Raw genomic sequence first — 10,418 nt, 5'->3', positions numbered from 1 at the left:
TATTTCATTTTTATTAATTTGTGTGTGTGAGAGAGAGAGCACATAAGCTGGCAGAGGGAGAAGCAGGCTCTCAGCTGAGCAAGGATTCTGATGCAGTACTTGATCCCAGAACCTTGGGATCATGACTTGGGCCAATGGCAGTACTTAACTACTGGGCCACCCAGGTGTTCCTACTCTGAGTAACACTTCATTAATATTTGTAGACTATAATTTACAATATCAATGCTTTAACCTTTATACCACAGTTCAAAGTAGCTGATACAGTACCTTTACTATGTATTTGTTTTTAGTGTGATATTTTTTTCTTTCAATGTTTTCTTATTTATGTGATCTTCTTGTTCCATGTAAAGAAGTCCTTTCAACTTTTCTTTTAATATCAGCATATTGATGATGAATTCTTAATTTTTATTCATCTGCCGAACATATCTCTTTCTTTGTCAATTCTGATCACCTTTGTGGGTAGAGTGGTTGTAGGCTTTATGTGTTAACACTTTGAATGTATCATGATGCCCTTTTCTGTGCTGGAAAATCAGCTGATAGCCTTAATCAATTTCCCTTGTATATAAGTAGTCATTTTTTTCTTTTGATTTTTTAAATTTATATTTAATCTTTACCTCCTTAATTATTATGTGTCCTCATGTGGACTCTTTCAGATCATCTTGTTGAGGGTTTGCTGTGTTTCCTCAGCCTGGTTATCTCTTTCATTCCCCACATTGTGGAAATTTTCAGCACTTATTTCTTCATTTTCAGCACTTCATTTCACTCATTAAACGTTCTTGTCCTCTCTTCCTCTTCTCCTTCTGGACTCCTTGTAACATGAATGTTATTATGCTTGATGCTGTCCCAAATGTCCTCATTCTAAAATTTGTTCTTCTTCCTGCTCCTCAACTGGAATGTTTTCCACTCCATTCCCTGTCTCCCAGATCACTAACCCATTCTAATGTACTCTTTATTTATTCCTTCTAGCATATTGCTTATTTCAGCTATTGAATTCTTCAGTTCTGTTTGCTATTTTTTCTTTCTTTTTTTAAAGAGATTTTATTTATTTGAGACATAGAGTGAGCAAGCAAGAGAGAACACAAGTTTAGAAAGGGACAGAAGTAGAGGTAGAAGCAGACTCCCTATTGATCAGGGATCCCAAAGGCAGGGCTCAATCCCAGGCCCCTGGAATCACGACCTGAGCCAAAGGCAGATGATTAACTGACTGAGCAACCCAGGTGCGCTAGTATGTTTTTATTTCTAGGCACATTTAATTTAATATCAAGAATGCAATGGAAAAAAGGACCAAATACAATGAAGGAAACACATCAACACCAATGACAATGCTTTTTCAGCATATGCCTGTAACAAAATGTGGATTCAATTTCACTACTGAAAAAAAAAATGAAAAAAACAGTGAGTCTCATCACAGCCAATATCTTTATACAATCTATACTGACATGAATGTTTATAGTGTTTCCAAAAGTTTCAACCTGAGGTTTGATACCACACCTTTATGTCTGTACAGTCCTCTGTACGATTACCCATAGCATTAGCAATCATTCAAAGATAAAACCATTGATTGAAACTATATTGATTTAAGGCTCGATCTAGTATCGAGTATTGGCTAAGTATGAGTATTGGCTAAATATATGAACTATTTGTGCTGATATCTATCATTTGATTCTCTCATGACTACTAAATTGTTCTCAGCAAATAAACTCTTAAACGACAAAATTTTTGTTGTTTGAGCTTTGACCCAGAAGTTCAACAAGAATCATGAAGCCCATAGTCTTGATATAGCAAAACTGATATACAATGTCCTTACGTCACTATAGGCAAGGTTAGGAGTGATGCATATTCCAAGTTTCCATTTTAAAGGAATTTTACATATTCAATTCAGGAGTTCAAATCTCTAGGTTTTTGTTACTCCAAAAAGAGTGTGCCTCAGACTTAAGACTTCTGTTTCTCTATTTTTTTTTTTTTCAAACAGAAACATTTCTTAAGTGTCTACTTGTTCTAGAAGGGGAATTATTCAGAGGTGGCCACTTTGGAATAGTCCCACACAATCAAGCCTCTATCAGGTATAAACTCCCAGGCACTCAGTTCATTTGGGGCTTTTTCCCATTTGTCTTTAGCCTGATTCAGGTCACCTTTCATTTTTAGGAAAAATAAGTTGATAGCTGGGCCTACCATTGTTGATCTCATTTGGGCAATGCTGGGCTATTGGACTCGCTTGAGGTACTGGATTTGAGTAGGACACACTTACATCTCTTGCTCCTTTGTTGCTGCCTAGTATTGTTGATGCTTTAGTTTTTCTTCAGACTCCCTTAACCTTGTTATATCATAAGCAATCATATCTGCATCCTTGCTATCTGAAGCTTGGACATATGATTCATCTCATTTCCATCTTAGAATTAACTCATCTCAGAGTCAAGATGGGGGGAAGTAGGAGGAGGCACCATTTCAACCTGTAACCTAAAGTGAGCTGATTACCTACCAAAGAACTCCAACCACCCATGAAATCAGCCTGAGATCAGAATTATACACGTCTGGATCTCTACAGGAGCAGAAGACGCCAGTGGCAGGTAAAGCAGACTGGGAGCATCGGACTGATATCGGAAGATAAACAAAAGGGGAGCCACCAGAGCTGACCGATTGGAAAGTAATACCCCAATATGAGAGTGCCCTGCATCTGGGGACCAGCATTAACTTGGAGTCTGTTTGAAAGTGCTCAAAAAACAAAGAGCAAATGATTTTGGGGGTGGGGGTGGGAAAGTAGTGGGAATCTGGGCGGTTAGGGACACGGACCTAAGCCCCTGGACCCAGGAGAGCCTCCCCTGGCACTGAGCCAGAGAGAATGAGGTGGAGAAATCAGATCTCCGTCCCTGAGCCGCCAGTGCACCTGACCCACAAGTGTGCCCGAGAACGAGTGGGGTCTGGCTCCCATGAGGGGCAGGGAGCCTGGCCAGACGGCAATCCTGAAATGCATGCATCCCACAACCTCCCTTGGGAGAGGTGCTCATAGGTTCTAGCCTGGAGCTCTGGCATCCGGAAAAAACAGACATTCCCACCCCGGGACAGTGGGAAAATCTCAGTGTGCGATCACAGCTTGGAACCTCTCTGGCGGTCTGGTGCTGCCTAGACAGTCGCCACTGCCCTGGTATTGGGTACAATGAGGAGCTCCTGCATCCCCAGAGACCGTGACTCAGAATCGGCTCTGGCAGCAGCTCTGCAGAGCATTCTGAGGCTTCTCTCTGAGGTGCAGTTTGCTCTCCTCTAAAACTCCAAAAACCCTCAAAAGCTGTCAAGGCGAGAGAAAACAGATGAAAGAACATAAAAAACCCCAGAGAACAAAAGCCTGAAAAAAAAAAAAACAGTTTCCTCAGAGCCCACCCCCTTGAGGGTAGTGGGAGGACCTAACTCAAGGAACATCATTGTCTGAAAACCCACATGGCAGGCCCCTCCCCCAGAAAACCAACCAGGAAGGAAGAAAAAAAAAGAAGACTACAACAGAACAACCACCATAGGGATGCCTGGGTGGCTCAGCTGTTAAAGCAGCTGCCTTCGGCTTAGGTCATGATCCCAGTGTCCTGGGATCGAGTCCACAACCAGCTCCTTGCTCAGCAGGGAGCATGCTTCTCCCTCTGCCTCTGCCTGCCACTCTGTCTGCCTGTGCTCACTCTCTTGCTCTCCTCTCTGACAAATAAATAAATAAAATCTAAAAAAAAAAGAAGAAAAAAAGAGAACAACCACCACTACTTCATAAATACAACTTTTATTTTTAACTCTTTATCAATATTCTGGTTCTTTTTTTTATACATACAGATAATTTTTAACCTATTTACCATCACACTGAGATGTCCAGTACATCAAATTCTTTAATAACTTTCTAACCTGAACTTTTTGATACATACACCCATGTATTTCTTTTGCTTTTCTATTTTTTTTAATTCTTTTTTAAATTTTAACTTAGTTTAGTCTAGTTTATTCTTTTTTAATTTTTATTTTCTACTATACATATAGAGTTAAACTTCAAGGTAATCCCCTTTCCCCAATCAATGCTACCCCTATAGGCAAACCAGTTTCTAATGCCCCTGTAACTTAGGAAAGTTGAGTCCCTTAACAAAAACATCAAGATATATTCAGGAAGAATCAAAATAACCTTCCTCAGCCACACTGAGAATTTATAAGCACTCTCCAAATTTTTCCTTCTGTCAGTGTTTCTGTGAATTTGTGTTTGTCCTGATAATATATAAATCTTACACTTGGGGTTCATTCTGATGAGGTTCTTCCCTTTTTTGCTTATGTATATATATATATATATTTTTTTTTTTTTCCTCTTGTCATATATTTTATCAGTCTTTTTCTTTGTCTGTTTTTGTTTGTATACTTCATAAATCTTACATTTGGGCCCATTTGGGCAGAGCCTTCTCTTTTATCTTCCCTTTCTTTTCCTGTTTCTCTATCTCTCACTCCTTTTTCCTTTTTTTCTTTTCCTTTTTTTTTCTTTCTTCTTCTCTATTTCTTATTCTTTTCTTTTTTCTCTCATTTGGGTGGAGATCCCTGATTGCACAGAAGCGTTCCAGGGTGCACCTTGACTGCACCACAATCAATACGTCCAGCTGCATCTGTTCAGTCATCTCTTAACAAAATGATTAGGAGGAGGAATACCCAACAGAAGAAAAATACAGAGGATGGATCTTCTGCAACAGAGCTAATGGCTATCAACATAGACAATATGTCGGAAAAGGAATTCAGAATAACAATTATCCAGGCAATAACTAGGTTGGAGAAAGCCATGGATGACCAAACAGAATTGATTAGGGCAGAACTGAAAGCCACCAGGGTTGATGTTCAAAATGCTCTCAATGAATTCCAATCTAATCTAAATTCTCTAAAAGCTAGTGTAACTGAGACAGAAGATAGAATTAGTGATCTGGAGGACAAACAGATAGAGAGAAAGGATCAGCAGGAGGCCTGGAACAAACAGTTCAGAAGCCAAGAAAACAGAATCAGGGGAATAAATGATGCCATGAAACGTTCCAACGTCAGAATTATTGGAATCCCTGAAGGGGAGGAAAAAGAAAGAATTCTAGAAGATATAGTGGAACAAGTTGTCTATGGAAATTTTCCCAATCTCACGAATGGAAACAACGTTCACGTACTAGAGGCAGAGAGATTTCCTCCCAAGATTTTAGATTCTCGAATGTCCTCACGACACCTTATAGTTAAAATGAGGAATTATGTTTCACAACAGACCCTCTTAAAAGCAGCTAGGACAAAAAAGCTCCTTACATACAGAGGAAAGCCCATTAGAATAACATCAGACCTTTCCACAGAGACTTGGCAAGCCAGGAAGGGCTGGCAAAATATATTCAGAGTACTAAATGAGAAGAACATGCAACCAAGAATACTCTATCCAGCAAGACTGACATTCAAAATGAATGGAGAGATAAAGTTTCTAAGACCTGCAAGGCGTAAAAGACTATGCAAACACCAAGCCGACACTGCAGGAAATATTAAGGGGGGTTCTAAATAGAGAAAAAAAATCCTAAGAATATCATTGAACAGAAATATAGAAGCAATCTACAAACAGAAAGACTTCAAAGGAAACACGATGTCAATAAAAAACCTATCTCTCAATAATCACTCTCAATGTGAATGGCCTAAATGCACTCATAAAATGACACAGGGTTGCAGATTGGATAAAACGACAGGACCCATCCATATGTTGTCTACAAGAGACCCATTTTGAACCTAAGGATACCCCGACTGAAAGTGAAGGGATGGAGAAGCATCTTTCATGCCAATGGGCCTCAAAAGAAGGCTGGAGTAGCAATTCTCATATCATATATATTAGATTTTAAACTAAGGACTGTAGTCAGAGATACAGAAGGACACTAAATCATTCTGAAAGGGACTATGCACCAAGATGATCTAACAATTGCAAATATCTATGCCTCCAATACGGGAGCACCCAATTACATAAGAAAACTATTAATCAAGATGAAGAGTCATATTGATATGAATACACTAATAGTAGGAGATCTTAATATGCCTCTCTCAGAAATAGACTGATCATCGAAGCAGAAAGCTAATAAAGAAATAAGAGCATTGAATGAAACATTGGACCAGATGGATCTCATAGACACATACAGAACATTCCACCCTAAAACTACAGAATACACATTCTTCTCAAGAGCACATGGAACCTTCTCCACAATAGACCACATACTCGGTCACAAAGCAGGACTCAACCGATACCAAAAGACTGACATTATTCCCTGCATATTCTCAGATCACAATGCTTTGAAACTGGAACTCAATCACAAGGAAAAGTTCAGAAGGAACTCTTAACACCTGGAAGCTAAAGACTACTTTGCTTAAGAATGCTTGGATCAAGCAGGAGATCAAAGATGAACTTAAACAATTCATGGAAACCAATGAGAATGAAGACACTTCGGTCCAAAACCTATGGGATACAGCAAAGGCGGTTCTAAGGGGGAAATACATAGCCATCCAAGCCTCCCTCAAAAAAATTGAAAAATCCAGAATACACCAGCTCTCTCTACACCTTAAAGAACTGGATTATCAACAACAAGTCTAACCAACTCCACATGCAAGAAGGGAAATAATCAAGATTAGAGCATAGATCAATGAGGTAGGCACCAGAGATACAGGAGAACGTATCAATGAAACTAGAAGCTGGTTTTTTGAAAGAATCAATAAGATCGATAAACCATTGGCCACACTAATCCAAAAGAAATGAGAGAAAGCCCAAATTAATAAAATTATTAATGAAAAGGGAGAGATCCCAAGTAACACCAAGGAATAGAAACACTTCTCAGAAATCATTACCAACAGTTATACGCCAATAAACTAAGCAACCTAGATGAAATGGATGCATTCCTCCTGGAAAACTAAAAACTCCCAAAATTGAACCAGGAAGAAATTGAAAACCTGAATAGATTGATATCTAGTAACGAGATTGAAGCAGTGACCAAAAACCTCGCAAAAAACAAGAGCCCAGGACCTGACGGATTCCCTGGGGAATTCTACTAAACTTTCAAAGAAGAAAAACACCAATTCTCCTGAAGCTTTTCCAAAAAAATTGAAGCAGAAGGAAAACTTCCAGACTCTTTTTCTGAAGCCAGCATTACCCTGATTCCGAAACCAGGCAAAGAACAGGAGAATTTCAGACCAATATCACTGATGAATATGGATGCAAAGATTCTCAACAAGATCTTAGCAAACAGGATCCAGCAGCACATGAAAAAGATTATCCACCATGACCAGGTGGGATTCATCCCTGGGTTGCAAGGTTGGTTCAACATTCGCAAATGAATCAATGTGATAGAACAAATCAATAAGAGAAGAGAGAAGAACCACATGGCCCTCTCAATTGATGCAGGAAAAGCATTTGAGAAAAATCCAGCATCCGTTCCTGATTAAATCGCTTCCAAGTATAGGGATAGAGGGAACATTCTTGAACATATCAAATCTTTCTATGAAAGACCCACAGCAAATATCATCCTCAATGGGAAAAAGCTTGCAGCCTTCCTATTGAGATCAGGAACACGACAAGGATGCCCACTCTCACCACTCTTGTTCAAAATAGTACTAAAAGTCCTAGCAACGGCAATCAGAAAAAAAGAGAAATAAAATTATCTAAATTTGCCAGGAAGAAGTCAAACTCTCTTCGCAGATGACATGATTCTTTCTATGGAAAACCCCAAAGACTCCACCCCCAAACTACTAGAACTCATACAGCAATTCAGTAACGTGGCAGGAGACAAAGTCAATGTACAGAAATCAGTAGCTTTCTTATACACTAACAATGAAAATACAGAAAGGGAAATTAGAGAATTGATTCCATTTACCATAGCACTAAGAACCATAAGATACATGGGAATAAGCCTAACCAAAGTGCTAAAGGTCCTGTACTCGAGGAACAAGAGAACACTCATGAAAGAAATGGAAGAAGACACAAAACGATGGAAGATTGTTCCATGCTCTTGGATTGGAAGAATAAACATTGTTAAAATGTCTATACTGCCTAGAGCAATCTACACTTTTAATGCCATTCCGATCAAAATTCCACTGGTATTTTTCAAAGAGCTAGAGCAAATAATCCTAAAATTTGTATGGAATCAGAAGAGACCCCGAATTGCTAAAGAAATGTGGAAAAACAAAAACAAAACTGGCGGCATCACATTAGCCGAGTTCAAGCTTTACTACAAAGCTGTGATCACCAAGACAGCATGGTACTGGCATAAAAAGAGACACATAGACCAGTGGAACAGAGTGAAGATCTCAGATATGGACCCTCAACTCTATAGTCAAATAATTCGACAAAACAGGAAAAAATATACAATGGAAAAAAGACAGTCTCTTCAATAAATCGTGCAGGGAAAACTGGACAGTGATATGTAGAAGAATGAAACTCCACCATTCTCTTACACCATAAACAAAGATAAACTGTAAATGGATAAAAGACTTGTAACAAACTTGTTATAAAAACTTGTAATAAAAAACATGAGACAGGAATCCATCACAATGCTAGAGGAGAACATAGGCAGTAACCTCTTCGATATCAGCCACAGCAACTTCTTTCAAGATATGTCATCAAAGGCAAAGGAAACAAAAGGGAAAATGAACTCTTGGGACATCAGCAAGATCAAAAGCTTCTGCACAGCAAAGGAAACAGTCAACAAAACATAAAGGCAACCCACAGAATGGGAGAAGATATTTGCAATTGACAGTACAGACAAAAGTTTGATATCCAGGATCTATAAAGAACTTCTCAACCTCAACACACACAAAACAGATAATCGTATCAAAAAATGGGCCAAAGATATGAACAGACACTTCTCCAACGAAGACATACAAATGGCTATCAGACACATGAAAAAATGTTCATCATCACTAGCCATCAGGGAGATTCAAATTAAAACCTCATTGAGATATCACCTGACACCAGTTAGAATGGCCAAAATTAGCAAGCCAGGAAACAACGTGTGTTGGAGAGGATGTGGAGTAAGGGGAACCCTCTAACACTGTTGGTGGGAATGCAAGTTAGTGCAGGCAATTTGGAGAACAGTGTGGAGATTCCTGAAGAAATTAAGAATAGAGCTTCCCTATGACCCTGCAATTGCACTGTTAGGTATTTACCCCAAAGATCCAGATGTAGTGAAGAGAAAGGCCATCTGTACCCCAATGTTTATTGCAGCAATGGCCACGGTTGCCAAATTGTGGAAAGAACCAAGATGCCCTTCAACGGATGAATGGATAAGGAAGATGTGGTCGATATACACGATGGAGTATTATGCCTCCATCAGAAAGGATGAATACCCAACTTTTGTAGCAACATGGACGGGACTGGAAGAGATTATGCTGAGCGAAATAAGTCAAGCAGAGAGAGTCAAGTATCATATGGTCTCACTTATTTGTGGAGCATAACAAAGAACACGGAGGACATGGGGAGATGAAGAGGAGAGGGAGTTGAGGGAAACTGGAAGGGCAGATGAACCATGAGAGTCTATGGACTCTGAAAAAGAACCAGAGGGTTTTGAAGGGGCTGGGGGGTGGGAGGTTGAGGAACCAGGTGGTGGGTAATTGGGAGGGCAGGTACTGCATGGAGCACTGGGTGTGATGCCAAAACAATGAACACTGTTATGCTGAAAATAAACAAATAAAAATAAAAAATATAAAAATTAAAAAAAAAAGAATTAACTCATCTCGTGCCATAATTTCAAAGTCTGCTTTACTCAGTTGAACCTATTTGGGAAGCTGTTCCTCATTGGTCATCTTGAATCATCTCCATATGGAGGCTGACTAGTATTACCTAGTTACATAGGCCAAAACTGTGCTGCCTGCTGGCGACCCAGGCTGCCAGACAAGGCGACTACTGTCCCTGTGCTCTTCCCTGATTGGTTCTTTATATTTTATGTCTCTTTATGCTCTTTCCCGTCCTTTCCGTTGAGGTCCGTGAGCATCTTTATGATCACATTACTTTGAATTCTTATCAGACATATTGCTGATCTCAGTCCTGTGTAGTTCTTTTTCTGACATTTAGTTTTGTTTTTTTTTGTTTTTGTTTTTGTTTTTGTTTTTGTTTTTGCTTGGTTATTTGGAAAATATGGATCCACTTCCTCATTTTGCCTGGGTTTCTGTGATCACCTCTCAGTGATGTCCAGCACATCCATTCAGGAGATTTTCAAAATGCTTCTTCCATGCTGGGTCTCATGTTGAGTGATAGAGTGCTCTGACCCTTTAAGATTGGAGTCTTCATTTCCTACAACCCTCCATCTCTCCTGGACTTAAGCAGGACTGAGTTTGTAAATCCCAGAGTTAAGTATTGTTGATTTCCAAATTCAGACAGTGTGGAGTCTTTCTTACTTTCTCATGTCCCCAGGGAAAAGGGTGCCTCATGTGGG

At 39.4% G+C, this 10,418-nt stretch overlaps 1 pseudogene; it reads right to left on the bottom strand.

The window, feature by feature from the left end:
- Positions 1–1,998: 1,998 nt before the first annotated feature.
- LOC123935896 lies at positions 1,999–9,789 on the bottom strand (annotated as a pseudogene).
- Positions 9,790–10,418: the final 629 nt, after the last annotated feature.

Source organism: Meles meles, chromosome Y (assembly GCF_922984935.1).
Source record: "Meles meles chromosome Y, mMelMel3.1 paternal haplotype, whole genome shotgun sequence".
Lineage (NCBI taxonomy): Eukaryota > Metazoa > Chordata > Mammalia > Carnivora > Mustelidae > Meles > Meles meles.
Note: the sequence above shows the minus strand (reverse complement) of the source record. Positions and strands in the feature narration are given on the sequence as shown.